Source organism: Varanus komodoensis, unplaced genomic scaffold (assembly GCF_004798865.1).
Source record: "Varanus komodoensis strain SLA01 unplaced genomic scaffold, ASM479886v1 scaffold81, whole genome shotgun sequence".
NCBI classification, from domain to species: Eukaryota; Metazoa; Chordata; class Lepidosauria; order Squamata; family Varanidae; genus Varanus; species Varanus komodoensis.
In genome coordinates this window covers 2,191,133-2,209,320 of record NW_025336495.1, presented here as the reverse complement: position 1 = coordinate 2,209,320, position 18,188 = coordinate 2,191,133, and the positions used below count along the sequence as shown (strand labels likewise).

At 50.4% G+C, this 18,188-nt stretch overlaps 1 protein-coding gene across 2 annotated transcripts in view; it reads right to left on the bottom strand.

Moving 5' to 3' along the window:
* Positions 1 to 17,725, bottom strand: part of LOC123036702 (NADPH--cytochrome P450 reductase) — a 54,549-nt gene extending 36,824 nt beyond the window's left edge. The window contains exon 1 of one of the 2 annotated variants that reach the window (XM_044456108.1): positions 17,567 to 17,725. The gene's annotated coding sequence lies outside the window, so the exon portion shown is untranslated. Of the gene's footprint in view, positions 1 to 9,150; positions 9,221 to 17,566 lie in introns of those variants that run through there. The other variant, XM_044456109.1, reaches the window with a different exon arrangement.
* Positions 17,726 to 18,188: the final 463 nt, after the last annotated feature.

The window sequence follows — 18,188 nt, the reverse complement described above, 5'->3', positions numbered from 1 at the left end:
GTCAGCCTAACCTACCTCAAAGGTAGGTCGTGAGGATAAAGCACAAACACCATGTTGGGTTCTGGGCGAGGGGGAAAATGGTAGAATACAAATAGAATCAAAATCCATGTGGCTTCCTAGAGCACGTGGGATTTCAAGTGCCTTTCACAGCTGCTCTTTCTCTGCATGAGCTGAATTGGAGCCACCCCGCTGAATAGGAAAGGTGAGAGCCACCCCAAAAGGACACCAACAAGGTACACAACCAGCTCACCCAGAGTCCCAACTGCTCAGGTGACACGGTTGGGCGATGCAGAAACCGAACTGGACAGTGCCGAGCTCAGGAAGAGAAAGACGCTTTCAAGAAACCACCCTCTCAACCAACCTGCTGCTCACAGATTAACTTGCGAGCCTCGTGCAGGTTATCTCCCAGGCCAAGCATCTTACACAACAGCCATTCAGCATGAACTCTTTGTTCCGGGCTAAAAGGAGAAGAAGAAAGTGTTGACAGAAAGAAATAGGAACAAAGTTCAGCCTTCAGTTCCTCTTTTCGAAACCACTCTCTAAAAAAGGCCATTTCATTTTTCGGGGGACAAAAAGTTACAAGAAAAGGGACTGAGGCAGCAGGGAGCATGAACCTAATTTGGTGCAATTCACAACCATTCCTTGGAAATATGTACGCCCAGTCCTATGGGGTTTTTTGAACGGGGAGCAGATAGCCGGCACTGGCCTTAAATACAGAGCCAGAGATGGGAGCCGCAGCTGCCCGAATTGGTCCGCAATGACACTGGGCTTCCCCCAAGAAAAGGAAAGAAGACAATGGTGCCGAACACCAGACATCCTTGTTTCTGATTATCCTTTTCACAAAATGCTGTGGCCAATCCCACCACCAGCAAGTGTGGCTTAATTATTCAGGGCAAGAAAGCCATGCAGAGATTTAGGTCCGCCCGCCGGGAAAACGATGTACCTGGACAGGCCGCAATCTGTATTCTTATCACCCCGCAATGGAAAGCCGCATTGTGGCATCCCAGGTACGGGCGTTTTACGGGGGGCGTCGCATCTGCTTCTGTGCACAGGTGCTGAACCAGCACACGAATCTCTCAAATCAGAAAGGTCACCCCTCAAGCACCTCCAACTGAACTCCACCTGCTGAGCGCTGCAATCCAACACCTGAGAAGCATCTCAGGGCCGCCAACCGCTGTGGAGGCAGGTTCAAGCTACAACCACAGAAAGTCAGGTTCAAATCTCTAGCCAGCCAAGAGACTTACTGGGAGGCTGTGGACCAGTGATGATCACTTAGCCTAAACTCTTGGTGGGGGGTTGTTGGGAAGCTTCTGGAGGGCAGGATAAATATTTTAAGGTGTGATAATATATTATAAATGAAAACAGGGGAAATAAGCAAACCATGTTTTTCAGGACATCCGGTGAACCTATTTCTCAATGTTATTGTTGTTACTGTTGCTGTTGTTTACTTTACATTTATTCCTTATATTTCTTCCTCTTGCAAGTAACCCAACTCAGCTTACAAGACTGCGTTTATTCCTTGTATTTCTTCCTCTTGCAAGTAACCCAACTCAGCTTACAAGACTGCGTTTTAGTCTTGCAGTGTTAAAGAAACGTAAGAACATACAAGTCTTGCTGGATCAGACCAAGATGGGCCCATTCACGGCCACTGCGTGAGCAGAATGACGGCCACAGCAAACCCCCCGGCAGGACTGGACACACAGCCCCCTCCTGCCCATGGAGGCCGCTTTGGCTGCCTTGAATTTGCTCGTCTGAAAGTCATCCGAATGAAGCATCTAAGAGCAGCCTGGCTGGACCAGGCAGAGGGTTCACCAGCTGCATCCTGCACGGCACACGCACCAAGCAGAGGAAAGAAAGCCAGGACACCATTCAGACCTCAGCTGGAGTCTGAATGCCTCAGCTAGCCCACGAAGTCTCCTTGTCCTTCGGGGGTCCACGCCAGCAGCCCTCCTGGCAGACTGCACAGGGGCAAATGAGGGGAAGTCAGCCCGTGCCTGCCACCAACCCCGCTGAAAGACAGCTCCATGTTTTTCTTCTTCCCTCTCCACCCCTTTCTCCTTGTGTGTTGTGCCTTTTTTTGAGTGGCACGCCTGTGAGTGAGGACGGTCTTGTTTCACGGATTAAATGCAAAAGTGAGGAGTGCAACAGAAATACTGCTAACAGAGAAAGGAAATGCGGCTGGCTGAAACTGGTGTGGCTGTTATATAACCACAAGAGGGATTTAGCATACCGGACTGGCTAGTCGGCCATTTATTCTTTGTGCCAGGGGTGTGGGAGGAAGAGAGGCTGTTTATGTGGTCTCAGCCCAAGCAAGAGGCAGTTCTGCCTCCCAAAGCAGGCCCTTCCACAGGCCGCTGTACCCGTTCTGCTGGGCATGAGTCGCCATTCAGCCATGAAGCCCCCTGGATGACTCCCTTTCGGCCTATCCTACCTCGCAGGGTTGTTGTGGCGAGGATGAAATAAAGTGCTGTAAGCTGCCTTGGGTTCCTCACAAGAGGGAAAAGGTGGGATATAAATACCACGTAATACCAAAAGTACGAAATACAACTGTGGGCTTCATGGGCGTCGTTCCAAGCAAGCACGAAGAGGACCAGAGCCTGAGCCTGGGCTGGACAGCCAGGCACCCTGCTGATGCTCTCAACTACAGTTCCCATCAGCCACAGCCAGAATGGCCAATTGGCAGGGGTAGAGGGGATTGTCGATAAAGCCAAGAGCATACCTCTGCAAATCAAAACACTGTTAATTTAAAAAAAAACACCTCTGATCATCTGAAACCATCTATAGAATAGCAGAGCAGGACGGGCCAGAAGGCTGCGGGGTCCACCCGCCCCTTCCAAGTTACACCATCCCATTCAGGTGACTGTCCAGGTGCTTTCTGAATGTCTCTGGTGAGAGCAAGCCCACAGCTTCCCCAGGTAATAGGTCCCATTGTCGTGAAAGGAACTACCCCCCTTTGCTCCGGAACAATAGTTTTTTTATTATTTTAAATTGGCAGATGACTAAATCAATCACAGCTCAGTTAGCGAGCGACAGCGCACATGTACGATTAAGTCGCGTGCAGTAAAGCGACTTACTCCCAGGGAAGCCTTTGGCTGCAATTCCATGCACCCTTCTCTTTAGGCAGCGCTCTCTTCCCAATGAACTTTTTCTGTCAGCCTAAAATCCACTTGGTTGTCATTTGTGCCACATCAATAGGAATGTATAAGAACAGCCAGTTCTCAAAACTAATTAAAAATGCGCCTAATCACCATGCACCACAGGGAGCCAAAGGGTGGGATATGCTCAAGTCTGCATAGGGCAAAAGCACAGCTGGTTTGCTGACGCTTTTAAAAGAGGGAAACATGCTGGACCTGTTTATGGAAAAGTGAAGGAATGCAGTATCACCAATACAAGGTTTTCACTCCAGCTCTTGTTGGAAATACCCCCATCCTATCCATTCCCAGTTACGTCCCCAGAAAACGGCTATTAAACCAACTTGTGCAGTGAAGTGGTTCTAGTGTCGGAATGAGACTCAGACACGGGTTCAAGGCCCACCTCAGCCATGGAGCTCGCGGGGTGCCAACCCGAAAGCAACCTTCCCCAGCCGCCTGTTGTGAGCATAACTATGCACGCATCCTTTGCTCCTGCTACACCTGGATTGCGATCTTCCACAATTGCAGACCCTTTCAGGTACAGTCAGCTGCCTGCATCACACCTCGCGGCTGCAAATTGCAGTGTGCGTGCTCAGAGGGGAAAACCCTGCCACTGGAGACCCCCTCCCTGAAGCGGCAGGTCCCCAGGGGACGTGGCAACCGCAAGACTTTCCTTCGCACCCTTGCTATGGGCTGGGCAGAGAAGGGCTTCCTCTCATGTGCCCTGAACCCCCCAGCCAGGGAGGAAGGGGGGAAACGATTTGCCTGGCCTGCTTTCTCTGTCCCAGGCATCACCTCGCGTGCCTCGGCCGTGTCTCTGTGCTGCGTGTCTCTCACACGGGTCTTTTCCATCCCCATCCGGATGGGCCAGAGGAGGACCCAGGCCCTTCTGGAGACAGGGAAGCGCTTGGCCACCAAACCGGAAGGACCAGCCTTGATAACGGACCGAGGACGTGCCGCGGGGGGGGGGGGAGCGTCAGGAGGCTGAGAGACCGGTGCTGCCCTGCGCCCAGACCTGTGGGGGCTGCACCCCGCCGCCACGCTGCAAGCAGTGAGAGGGCAGAAGGCGCGGCCTGGGGCAGGATTCAGCCGCAGAGCCATGGGTCGGGCAGCTTGCTTCTGAGCTCAGTCCTTCCACTCCAAGACTCCAGACTTCTGGTTAAGAGAGCTCTGGGGGCAACAATGCCCATCAGCCATAGCCAGCATGACCGGTGGTTAGAAGCCGGGGAAATGGGGAGTCCAAGCACACTGGAATCTGCCGGAGGCGCTTCCTCAACTGGGGGGTTCACCAGAGATTTTGGGCTGCTGCTCCCTCCGTTTCTGCGCACTGCCCATTCCAGCTGGGCCTGATACGAGCCACAGGCCACAACACCTGGAGGGCTCCAGGTTGGGAAAGCTGCCCAACCCCACCTAGCGAGGGAGCAGAAGACTTTCACAACTGGCCAATTCTGGACACTGGAATCTTCTTACAAGAAGCTGCCAGCCATATACAGGGATGGAAAGGCCACAGGACCCATCATCCTGATCACGGGCCATGTGGGCTGGGGCTGACGGGAGCTGTATTCCAAAAACAGATTCCCTAGCCCCAGATCCAAACCAGCTGCTCTCAAACTGGATGCCCGCCCAGCTGCCCTGGGATTACTGGCTGGGGTGGACAGAAGTCAGGAGTCCCACATTGCTGATGGAGACCAGGCTGCTGAAGGCTGGCCTGGGCGCACCCAGCTTCTCGAAAAGCCCTGCAGCTCGCACAGGCTCGGCTACCGTTACGCAATCCTGTGCACGGCAACTCCTTTCTCCTGCGCCCCTGAGCCTATTGCCAAATCTCTCCAAGTCCCACACAACATGAACTTGATTTCAGCCGCTGACGGGCAAAGAAATAACCAGGGGGAGGAAGGGGAGAACAAGGTATGCCATTTGGTTTTCTGGAGGAATTGTGCTCTTGCTCCCTGTTTTAAGGAAGGGCACCTGAGCAACGAGATTCCCGGAACTTTTCCCACTCTCCATTCCAGGGAACAGGTCAGTGCACTCTGGGTTCTTCGTTGGGCCGGGCTGCCACGAGGAGAGCTTGGAACTGACCCATCTCTTCCTACACTACCCATACAAAGTCTTCCTGCCGGCGGCTAGCACTTTTTCGGGCTCTGTGCCCAAACTCCACCAGCTCAGGCAAAAGATGCACACAGTGAATTACAACAGGCTTTCCTAATCGGCCACCCTTGACATGCGTTGGGACTTTAGCCCTCGTGCTGAACGTCCAGTGCACCTTGCTAGAAGAGGCCACAGTAAAGAATCCCAGGGCTAGCAGCGGGTGTCTCGGCACCGGAATGGGGCACCCTGCCCTACAGTCGTCTTCATTCCACCCGGAAAATTCAGCAGCCGTCATTTTCCTTGCTGCAAAGTTATTATTAGTATTAATTGCACTTCTATTCTGTGCAATAGTCAAAGCTTTCTGGGTGGTTTACGACAGCAGATAAAACTCAATTAAAATGCAGCAGAAACTACAGATAACAACAGAACACCATAAAAATTGCAGGGCTAGATCTAAAAGCCAAATGTAAAAAGCTACAATCACTAACACCAATTAAATCATAAGACCAGTGGAGCAGCTTCCATAATGCTCCAAGAGAGTATTAAAACGCATTAAATGCCCTGTCACAGGGGACACAAAGGCACCGCAAAGATAGTCAGGTAAATGGGGGCCACCACTGAGAAAGCCCTTCTCCTTGTTGCCACCATCCAAGCCGCCTCTCTGGATCTAATGCACAGCAAGGTGCTAGTCCCTAAGCAAATTCCTGTGGCCCCCTTTTATTCTACCTTTCTTGTTATTTGAAAACACACTCGCATTCTCAAGTTAAGGGAAAAGGGCTGCCACAGTAAGAAACTGGAACTTGGCAGAGAGAAATCTGGAAGATCACCATTTTAAGGAGATGGGGCCACAATGGGGAACAGGGAGGCATCACCTGCCCACTAAGAACCCCTCCCCTGGACCATTCAGAAGGCAGAAGTGTTACATGCTTCCAATGCCCCCCAGAAAATGCACGCGTGCACCCATGTTTTCTCTGGCTTGTAATTAAATGCAATTAATCCTACAATGTTCCACCTTGTATCAGATTTCAAATTGTTCTTAATAATGTATTTCATCAGGCTTATTTATATATAAATTGCTTAGGACTACACCATAATGAGCAGTAGATAGCACTATAATTGATAAATAAATATAACTGAGAAGCCAGGCCTAGAGCATTCGTTAGACATGAGTCACAAAACCAGATCTTCCAGGTCAAAGAAAAGCTGCAACCAAAGTGAGAAAACACAACAAAAGGACGGGGTTATGGAAGAAAACATAACTGGTGGGAGATTCAGGACAGATTAAAGGAAGGGCTTCTTCAGAAAATGCACGGAAAAAGCACAGAATTCCACTTCCGTAAGATGTGGCGGCAGCCACCCATCTGGATGACTTCAGAAAAGCACTGGGCAAAGTCACGGAGAAGGCTATCCACAGTTACTAATCCTCATGACTCTACACGATTTGTAGGACCAGCGGCAGGATGCCTGTCTACACCCGTTGCTGGGGGACATGGGGTGGAGGGTGCCACTGAGCTTCTGTTTTTCAAAAGCCACAGAGGGCCATGATGCAGATAAGAAGGGGACGGGAATGGCGGGGCATGCAGGTTTCTTACCCTGGGCACCTGCATGTGCTGTCGCTGCCATAATTCAAGCACTGAGCCGAAAGGCCTGCAGCCTCCGAGTTCAGCCGGCCCTCCTGCAATCAGCCCCTAAGCAGGGAAACTCCTCTGCAGCGTGGGAGCTAAGATGCTGGCCTTCCCACTGTCCCTCTTCCCAGGGCGGCTCAAGAGACTTCCGGGGCAAAAGCTGCAGACAACATCGCAACAACCCACGTGCGCAGGGCCCCAGCCAGCCACAGCGGTTGAAGGAATCTAGGATGCAAACCTTCAAAGCTTTCCTTTCGTCACCCTGAAGGTCACCAAGGACCCAACCATGTGACCACCAAACCGGCTACTCGCGCCGTGGAGAACCACAGAATCAGGCTTGCACACCCAGCGAGCAGGTGGGTGCAGCTGGGCTGCCGAGGCGAGTGCAGATATCCCCCTGCCTCAGGCACTAGCCAGCCATGCTGGCCTGGGCACAGCCGGGGGGACAGGCTGCAGAAGGCTGCTTCCCATTTACGCACTGTGTATTTCCCAGCTTTCTTCCTGCAAGGAAACCAAGGAGGCAGCTGTCCTCCTCTCCATTTTACCTTCACAACAACCTTGCAAGGCTGGAAGTCCTGGATCACTGGAGAGCTCTATGGTTATGTATGAGACTAGAGCCCAGCTCTTCCCGGCCCAAAATTCTAACCACCACACCATGGGCACTCTGCACCTTCACCTACAAGATATTTTACAGTATCCTCAAAGAAGACCATGGAAAGTGGTTGAGGCCCCATCGGTGAGGGGGTCCAGGGACAGGCTGAACACGCACGTGGTGGGCATGTCATGAGCGGAGCCGGCTGGAGCCGGGGGTCAGACTAGATGGCCCGGGAGGCCCCTTCTGGCTCACTCTGTTTCTATGTTTCCAAGACTGGCCAGATCTGAGGGCCACCGACACATTCCTGCTTTCCAGGGCCTGACAGATGCGCACTGCATTACAACAGAGTTCCTGGTGATGCAAGCCCTTAGTACTTCCTTATCAGATGTATATCCTGTTTTTTTTCCTTTTTGGAAGCACTCAGAGGGACTGACATCAATCTCCTCCTGCTGTTCTCAGTCTTATCCCCACAACAACAACCCTGTGAGGTAGGTTGGGCTGAGAGTCTGTGCCCGGTCCGAAGTCACCCAGTGGGCTCCATGGCTGAGCGGGGACTAGAACCCGGATCCCCGAGTCCCAGAACGGCACTGCTCACCACGACACCAATATGGCACCGGGAGCAGAGCAATGGAGCAGGACTGGAGATCCCGGCTCTGGTCCCTGTGCCACTATAAAGCATTCTGGGTACCTTTGGGCCAGTCACCGGCTCTCAGCCCAGCTACCTCACAGGGTCGTTATGAGGGTAAATAGAGAGGAAGAGATGCATTTGTGTTACCTGGGCAAGGAAAGGGATGTGGTGATTCTCCTAAGGACACAACTAAGGCCGTGACTGCCAGCATCCTTACATCTCAGAAACCAGATTTTCACCACAGTGGTGTGTACCTAAAGGTTGCCCTTAACTCCATGAGTGCACAGCCCCACGCATGTTTAGGTGGGGAAAGGTCCTATAGGCATACTGGCAGTGCCCCCAGCTTCCAAGAGATCGGACCTGAGGGCCATAAGGGCCATCACCTTGGTGCCCAGAGTTTATTTCAGACGAAGCCACTTTGCTGCTTTTCTTTCGCTCCCTCTCTCTCTCTTTCGAGCACACGCTTAATAAAGACTTGGTACTTCCAAGTGATTCTCAACAGGCAATTCCTTAAAATCAGGATTCGGTTTTACTCATCCCGCTCTGCTGCACTCCAGGGCACTGCTTGTTTCCAGGGGACCGAGGCACCCGGCTCAACACCAGACGTCTATGCTAAGGGGCTCCGACGTGCCAGATTTAAGCGCCAGGAGTTGCCTTGCAGACGGCGACCCAGAAGCCCGACCTGGCTTCTTCGCCCCCGGGGCTCCCAGGCCAACGCTTCCCGCTTTAGGGAAGGCAAGAGGGACCCAGGCGTCCGGCCTCTGCTTCCCTCCCTTAAAGCAGGAGGAACCCAGGCGTCCGGCCTTTAAGGTCCCCGCGAAACCCAGGAGGGACCCAGGCGTCCGGCCTCTACTTCCCTCCCTTAAAGCAGGAGGAACCCAGGCGTCCGGCCTTTAAGGTCCCCGCGAAACCCAGAAAGGACCCAGGCGTCCGGCCTCTGCTCCCCCACTTAAAGCAGGAGGAACCCAGGCGTCCGGCCTTTAAGGTCCCCACTAAACCCAGGAAGGCCCCAGGCGCCCGACCCCTGCCTCCACGCCTCCCCCAGCAAGAGGGAGCCAGGCGTTCGGCCCTCCGCGCCCCACTCACCGGTGGCCCGTGAAGCGGCGGTGGCGAGCGCAGCCGGCTGCGGGCCCAGGGAAAAGGAGGGGGCCGCGGGAGGAGCGGGGGCGGAGTCGGGCGCCACCACTGCCCGGCGCGGGGGAGAGCAGAGGGCCCCGATAGCGCCTCCGCTCCCCGCCCAGGAGCGGCCGCAGTCGCCGCCCGCCCGCTGCCGACGCCGCCAGTAGTTCAGCCCCCCCCCCGCGCGAGCGCTCAATGGTGCGTCCCGCCCGGCTCCGGGCAGAACGAGCGGCGCACGCGCAGAAGCGGGAGGCAAGCCTGGCGGCTTTGCCCGCGTCTTCCTGGTTCGCTTGCCTGCTAATCCGTGCTCGCCGACCCGGGCGAAGGTTGGAGTCGGCAGCGTCCCCAAAAGGTCCCTTGAGCGCCTGTGCAACGTGGTGCCGTCCGGATGCGTGGGACATCAATTCCCACAATCCCCCGCCTGCTCCCAAAATGCTGGATGACAGTTCCCACAATCCCCCAGGCATCTGAGTGGGGGATTGTGTGAGTTGCTGAGGGTCACCAGGTTTAGAAGAATGGAGATAGGCAGCAGGCCCTGGGGGTTACCGACAGTGAAATTTTATACTGGGCTATTCGGAAATAAATCACACTGAGTTAAGTGCAGCTGTTTCACTGGTATAGTAGGGGATGAATGCAGCCCGAGTCCAACTTCTGGCAGAATGGTACCCAAAATGCAAACTGTTGTGGTGGCGGCAGCTTATTTCATATTAAAATATGTATGCCTTGCTGTGGTAATCGTGATTTTCAGCTTGCGAGTATACAACACAGGATCTGTATTTTACAGTTTCACAACAGCACAATCAAAAAGCAGACTCAAATGATATCTAAATAAATATGATCAAGATAAATTTAACCTTGAATTGTGGTTGCGAAGTCACGCCTGACCCATTGCGACCCCATGGACAACATTCCTCCAGGCCTTCCTGTCCTCCATCCCCCAAAGTCCACTTAAGCTCACACCCACCGCCCCAGTGACCCCATCCAGCCACCTCATTCTCTGCTGTCCCCTGCTCCTTTTCCCGTCAATTGTTTCCAGCATTAGGCTCTTCTCCAGGGACTCCTTCCTTCTCATTAGGTGGCCATTAGTTGAGTTTCATCTTCAGGATCTGGCCTTCTAAAGAGCAGTCAGGGTTGATCTCCTCTAGGACTGACCGGTTTGATCGCCTTGCGGTCCAAGGGACTCGCAGGAGTCTCCTCCAGCACCACAATTCAAAGGCCTCAATCCTTCGGCGCTCAGCCTTCCTTATGGTCCATCTTTCACAGCCATATATTGCAACTGGGAAAACCATAGCCTTGACTATACGCACTTTTGTTGGCAGGGTGATTTCTCTGCTTTTTAGTATGCTGTCTAGATTTGCCATAGCTTTCCTCCCCAGGAGCAAGCGTCTTTTAATTTCTTGGCTGCAGTTCCCATCTGCGGCGATCTTGGAGCCCAGGAAAAGAAAATCTGTCACTACCTCCATTTCTTCCCCATCTATTTGCCAGGAAGTGAGAGGACCGGATGCCATGATCTTAGTTTTCTTAATGCTGAGTTTCAAGCCAACTTTTGCACTCTCCTCCTCACCTGCATCGAGAGGCTCTTTAGTTCCTCTTCACTTTCTGCCATGAGAGTGGTATCATCTGCATATCTGAGGTTGTTGATATTTCTCCCAACAATCTTAATTCCAGCTTGTGATTCAGCTAGCCCTGCCTTTCTCTTGATGTGCTCTGCATATAAGTTAAATAGGCAGGGCGACAGTTTACAGCCTTGCCGAACTCCTTTCCCAATTTTGAACCAATCAGTGGTTCCGTGTCCAGTTCTCACTGTTGCTTCTTGACCCATGTACAGATTTCTCAAGAGACTAATAAGGTGGTCTGGTACTCCCATCCCATTAAGGACTTGCCACAATATGTTGCGATCCACACGATCAAAGGTTTTAGCATAGTCAATGAAGCAGAAGTAGATGTTTTTCTGGAACTCCCTGGCTTTCTCCATGATGCAGCGTATGTTGGCAATTTGATCTCTAGTTCCTCTCCCTCTTCGAAATCCTGCCTGTACTTCTGGCAGTTCTCAGTCCACATACTGCTGGAGCCTAGCTTGTGGGATTTTGAGCATCACTTTGCCAGCATGTGAAATGAGTGCAATGGTGCAGTAGTTTGAACACTCTTTGACATTGCCCTTCCTTGGGATTGGAATGTAAACTGATCTTTTCCAATCCTGTGGCCACTGCTGAGTTTGCTGGCATATTGCTGGCATATTGCTGGCAAATTTGCTGGCATATTGAGTGTAGCACTTTTACTGCATCGTCTTTTAGGATTTTGAATAGCTCAGCTGGAATACTGCCACCTCCACTAGCCTTGTTGTTGCTCAGACTTCCTAAGGCCCATTTGACTTCACATTCCAGGATGTCTGGCTCGAGGTCAGTGACCACCCCATCTTGGTTATCAGGGATGTTAAACTCTTTCTTGTATAGTTCCTCTGTGTAATCTTGCCACCTCTTCTTAATCTCTTCTGCCTCTGTTAGGTCGCTGCCATTTTGGTCCTTTATCATGCCCATCTTTGCATGAAATGTTCCCTTCATATCTCCAGTTTTCTTGAAGAGATCTCTGGTCCTCCCTATTCTATTGTTTTCTTCTATTTCTTTACACTGTTCATTTAAGAAGGCATTCTTATCTCTTCTAGCTATTCTCTGGAATCCTGCATTCAATTGGGTGTATCTTTGTCTTTCTCCCTTGCCTTTCACTTCCCTTCTTTCCTCAGTTATTTCTAAAGCTTCCTCAGACAGCCATTTTGCTTTCTTACATTTCTTTCTTTTTTTGGGGGGGGGGATGGTTTTAGTTGCTACCTCTTGTACAATGCTGTAGAAGATAATTATGTGACAGCCATAAAAGGAAGAAGGAAAGCAGGGCAGGGCAGAGGGCTGCCTGGCTGCATGAAGCCAAAGTTCCCCACTGAAGTTTGCACTATAGATTTGGGGTTGGACAGGGGTAACTTTGCTTCCTAGGAGAAAAGATTGGGTGGCAAACCCAGTTCCCTGTCTCAGGGTAACTTCAGCCAGTGCAACTGTTCCACAAGAGAAAAGTGCATACCAGGGAAGCACCGTGGTCATGAAAGGGTGAATTCAGGAATCAAAATAAGCAGGACACGGACTGTGGACAAGGCTTATCCCATTATGTATCATGAATTAAAGCATAATCTAATCATGTATGTAATTTATGAGAGCAGGCGATGTGAACCTTGATGTAAGCCCAACCTACTTGAACTTGGAGTACTCCTGAAACAGCCCAGGAAGGTGGCCAAGCTGACCCTGCAGGGTAGATAGGGAAGAACCTCCAGGGGGCTTCCTACGCAGACCCAGAACGATGCGAATTCCGGTGCCCCAAAGAAGAAAGCTGCCTGAACATCCCGAGGACCCTTTAACAGACGGCAGGTGCTTTTCCTAGTGCATTGGTGGTGTTTCTTCTTCCCTTTTCCCCAGTCCTGGTCCTTTCTGTCCTGCTGGCTTTCCAGAGCGTGAACAAAAAAGGAACTCTGTTCCTTGCCCCTTGACGTTTGCAATCAAAAAGCTGGCATGGGAAAGGCATCAGAAGGAAGGCAGCGGCAAGAAGCAGCACTGGTCTCAGTCACGCTTAGCAAGGTTTAGCATGTGGGAAAGGTGAATGTCAAGAGGGGATAGGAAGGGAGGACAAGAGCGTTCAGCCAAATCCCAGTGCAATCTGGGGTTTAGTCTGGCCTTTGAAGAAGCTGAACCCTGCCTCCCAATAGCTTCATCGCCATGAGGAGCTCCTTTAAATTCAGACTAAAACCTGGAATGGAAACAGCAGCGCACTGTCCTTCCAGTTCACTTAGCTTGTCTATCCAATGGCCTTGTTTATATTTTAAAGTTAGAATCTCTTACCTACGAACCCAGATAGACCAACTAATATTTCAGACTGTATTTTTGGCCTCTCGTTTGTGTGCTGAGGTTATAATTGTTGGTAGACTCCTGCCTACAGTTGTATTCGAAGGAACTATCTGCAGATGGGAGAATGTGCTGGATGCCTGGTGCCGTCGTTATTTGTTTTTCGGTGCCGGGCCAAGACCTTTTTATTCAAATAGTATTTTAATAACGTTTAATATTTATAGATTTTAATTGTGCAGCCAGTGTGTTTCCGGGTTTTAATTGTAATTGTTATTATGTTGTATTTATTTATTTCTGTAAGTCATCCCGAGGCTGTGTAGCAAGGGGACAGCATATAAAAACTTTAAATAAATAAATAATAAAAGTAAACATCAGGGGACAGAGTGTCTCTGGATGTAGGGGCAGAAAGACAGACTGTGGGGGACAGACGGTTCATCCCGTGTGTTCTGCCCACTGTCCTCCTTGCTTCTCTTTGGCTCGACCGCTGTGTGAACTGAAGCCTTCTGGGGCTGCCTGCTAAATGTTTAGCAAGGGGCCTGAAATAGCAAACACATAGGTTTGCACGAGATCTTTCAGCTCACCTGGCACCAAGCCCTCATTTCGTCACCCCCTGGAGCTGCTCACCACGTTCCAAACCAGGGCAATACTGCACTTGGACCAACTCAAAGGTCACAGAAATCGCGTGCAAGCGGGCGAACTCTCCAGACCTCTCTATCAGGCTGGGCAGGAAACAGCGCGAGTGCTGCAGGGGGTGGGAAAGAAAGACGAAATCCGGCTGATGGCCAAGCCACAGAGCCCACATTTCATCCTGCCCTTAAGATGGGCTGTGGGAGGAAGGCAGAGACATTCAGACTAGGTCTCTCAGGTGCCAAGGAGGTTTCAGGGGGCCCACCCCGAGGCCGCTGGAATGGAGAAACAAGCAAGCAATAACTGGCCTCCTCATTTTTCAGGGAGAAAAATCAGCCGTGACTCATCCTACCTAAGGGGCAAGGAACCTGGAAGTCCCAATGCTGTGCTTTTCACCACCATGCCACACCAGCGCTCGGAGCTGCGAGTGCTGACAATTCTTGCACAAGCAAAGTGCGCCAGGCCAGGGAAGGTCAGCAAACTGAAATGCTTCAAATAGCATTCATTTATAATAATGACCCTCCTGCGGGTGCCATGGTAGAATTCCCTGTCTGGGTGTCGGCCCCACATAACCTAGCAAATCTGGTTCGTCCTGAGCTATTGCAGTGTTTCATACCATGCCAAACACCCTTGATTGTTCTCTGTGGATATTAAATATTGCAGTCTTCGGGTGTTCCAGCACTGCTCCTGGAGTAATAAATTGGAAGATACTGTGTGAACAGCTGCTATTACCACTGGTGTATGGATTCCTTGCAGGTAGCATGAGTATTATTTATCTTGTTCCAAAACCTGTTCCTACTCCTAGTCAAAAGCCCGGCCAGCTAACTAGGAAAATATCCAGTTTACTTCAGTGTTGCTAGCAAGAAAAGCGGACCTTCAGAAATCAGCGCATGAACTGATTTCACTCCATGAAAGTTTCCCGCTTCCTGAAGCCTGAGTGCTATTAAAAGCACAGCAATGGTTGCCACTTGAAAAGTTAGCTACCCTAGACCGGTTAAGCAAATTGGCCTACAGAAGCGGCATCCACAGCATGCTGTGATATTCAGCCTTTTTGAATGACCTGGATGCATATTTTAAGGACTAGGATCCCCACCCAGAAGCACATATGGTTACACGGGAATAGAGCTGAAACAGAGCCAAGGTGGGGTTTGTTGTTGTTTTGTTTTATATTTATTTATTTAGATCTGTATCCCACCTTCCTTCCTTCCTTCCTAGAACTTGAAGCAGCTTGCATCATTCTCCTCCTGCTGCTCCCAATCTTCTCCCTGCAACAACAACCCTGTGAGGTAGGCTGGGCCGAGAGCCTGTGAGTGGCCCAGCGTTACCAGTTGGCTCCATGGCTGAGCGGGGATGAGAACCTGGAGCTCCTAGGTCCTCAGTCCGCACTCTTAACCACGACCCCACACTGGCTCCCAGAGTGCCGTTGTTCTGTGCCATCAAGTTGCCTTCAGTTTATGGTGACGCCGTCAATCAACGCCTTCCAAAGTATCCTCTCCGTGACCACTCCATTCAGCTCTCCCAGGTTCAAGGCTGTGGCTTCCTTGATGGAGCCCGTCCATCTCATCTCTGGGCTTCCTCTTCCGCCTTCATCTTTCCCCAGCTCGAGCGTCTTTTCGAGGGAGTCTGGCCTTCCCATGATGTGGCCGATGCACAACAGTCCCAGTTTTGTCAATTTTGCTTCCAGGGGGAGCTCAGGCTCAATTTGATCTAGGACCCTCTTCCCCGCCTTCCTGTCGGTCCAGGGTACCTGCGACGCTCCCTTCCAGCACCACGGGTCAAAAGCATCATTTTCTTCCTGCCAGCTTCCTTCACTGCCCAGCTTTCACACACATACATTGCAACTGGGAATACGATAGTCTGGGTGTTCTTGGCCCTGGAGTTGGAGTGTTTTGCAAGCTCTTGTAATGTACGTGTTAAAATAGGGGCAGGGAATGTGAACAGAAAAACATCCTCCAAGCCAATGCATGTTTAAACAGGGAAAGGTCGCACAATCCCTCACTGGCTGGGGAACGTTGGATTTTCTGTCGAATGTAGGGTAGCACCTTTCATGAATCGGTTACACACTGCCTGAGAAGATACCCATGTTTTGTCTTGGTCAACAGAAATTCATAGGAAGAAAAGAAGTTCTGGACAATCTTATAACTGAAATCCATCAAAGATGGTAACCCCATAGTACAATCAAGTGCTTTAAAAATCGAGTTTATTATGCCCCAAAGAAAAGCTTGATGCAAACAGAGAAATGTTCCTTCTTCAGCACCAGTTTTCCTCAAACTTCTTTTCCAGAAGTTTTTGACTCTGACACCCATCAGCCCCATTGTGCATGGTGAATAGTCCATGCTTCTGGAAGCTTCCGTCTGAAGTGTTTGGAGGGATTCAGGTTGGCAAAGGTTGAAAATGAAACCCCAAATCTGAGGGGCAGCCAATCTGGGCATGGTTCTATCCTCCTTTGCTGTCCCAATGTGGGATGTAAACGTAAAAGTAAGAAAATATTCTCAATCTAACACTGATTGCATTTTGCTACAGAAAAATAGCAAAACCTGCTAAGGAACAGTTAAGTCATCCCACCCCCACCTCTTGCTTTCCAGTGGTTTGGACTACAACTCCCATCACCTCTGACTACAGGCTGTGCTGGGTGGAGATGATGGGAACTGGAATCCCAAACATCTGGAGAATGCCAGGTCAGGAAATCTTGAGCTAAGCCATCAAAAAGAACAATAGAATGTAAAATGACACGTGACGTATGCCATGAGACCATTGTAACATCAAAGGAGTACAGAGATGTTTCGGCAACAAAGAGTAGACATTTCAAGAAAGACCTTCTGGCATATGAGTGTATTTATCCTCTTTTCTGAAGGCCAAAGGAAGATGAGTCATGGTCAAATGTGGGGTTGGGAAAGATCCTCTTCAGATGTGCTGGACCCAGCTACTCACATAAGAGAAAACCCAGGGAGCTTTTTGGTTTGCTTTGTATCATGTTCTGTTTGCCTGAAATCAGAACTTGGAACTGTGGTGCCCACACAACCCATTGTATGCATATTGGAAAAAATGAACAACAGCAACAAAAGGTCTTCTGATTCCTTAAAGACTAACCAATGTATTATGGCTCAACTTTTGTAGATTATTGCTAAATTCCAAGTAGATGCATTTTGGGGGCGTTTCTGCTCTCACGGATTTGGAAACTGGTCCAATTCGTACCTGAGGCTACACCATGGTATGGTTTGTTGATATCTGGTTTGTAATGCCTGAATGCATCCCAGCAAATAAACCGTGGTTTGTTACCCAACTACCAACTGCAACTAGAAGCCACAGTTTTATGTGGTTTATGAAGCCTTGCTTCTTGAAACCATGGCTTGTCATGATTTGTGTGAACCCACAGACATGGCTTATCGCTGGTTTGTTTGCACTGCTTCCTGTCCTGAAGGTGAGAGGCTTCTATTGTACAATCACCTGCCTCATACATGGAACTTTACATAGCACTGCAGACCTCACAGTCACCTTCCAGGTGCAACATTCCTCTGTTTTCCAAGCAGTTCTTACTGGGCAGGGGAGTAACCCATCCAGGAGTATCCATGCAAAACAGCCATGCAATGATTATATTATTATTATTATTATTATTATTATTATTATTATTATTACATTTCTATGCCGCCCCTTGCCGAAGCCTCGGGGCGGCTTACAACACAATAAAATACATTGAAATACAATAGAACATAATAAAATGATCAGTAACACAAGGGGGCTGTCTGACTAGAAACATGCAGAAAACACCGCACTGAAATCCCCAGGACTTATTCTCAGGTCCCTGCATTCAGGACGGGTGCCATGATTCAATACCAGTGGAAGAAAAAAACGGAGAAATCCAGACCATCACTAACCTGCTCAGAGGTTGCCGTTTGAAAGTCCTTTCGATGAACCCAGTCGACCACTTGTCCTTGTGCAATTCGGTTGATGTCAGGTCGTAAAGTCCACAGGAAGCGCCAAGGATCCACCCCGTGCACTTGACTTTGAGCTACCTTTTCCTGCCTCTGCGCTCCAGCAAGGAGGCGCTCCCGTGGAAATGTAGAACTCGACATGCTAAGTTTGTGCAAGAGCGTGCATATTTATCCTACGTCTGCTGGGCTGAACCTGCGCCAGGTGTCAGCTGTGAGAAGAGGGTGGAGAGTTGGAGGCAAAAGGGTGGAGACGGGAAGGTTTGCCGGGCGGCTTGATTTATGCCAGGGGAGAGGCAAGATGACAGATCACACGCTACCCTTCACAGGGGTCACTGGAATGGATTGGGCCAGGCTTCCTTGGGCAGCCTCAGCTGAGTCACACACTCACCAGGCAGCCTTTCAAATAAGTACTGAATAAGTACTTTAAAATAAGCAGGTAATTCCCCCCCCCCATTTATTTATTTATTTATGACAACTTATATGCCGCCCCCTTTGCATAAGCCTCGGGGCGGTTGCCAATCATAAATAAACACGAATATATAAATACATAAAATGCATAAAATAG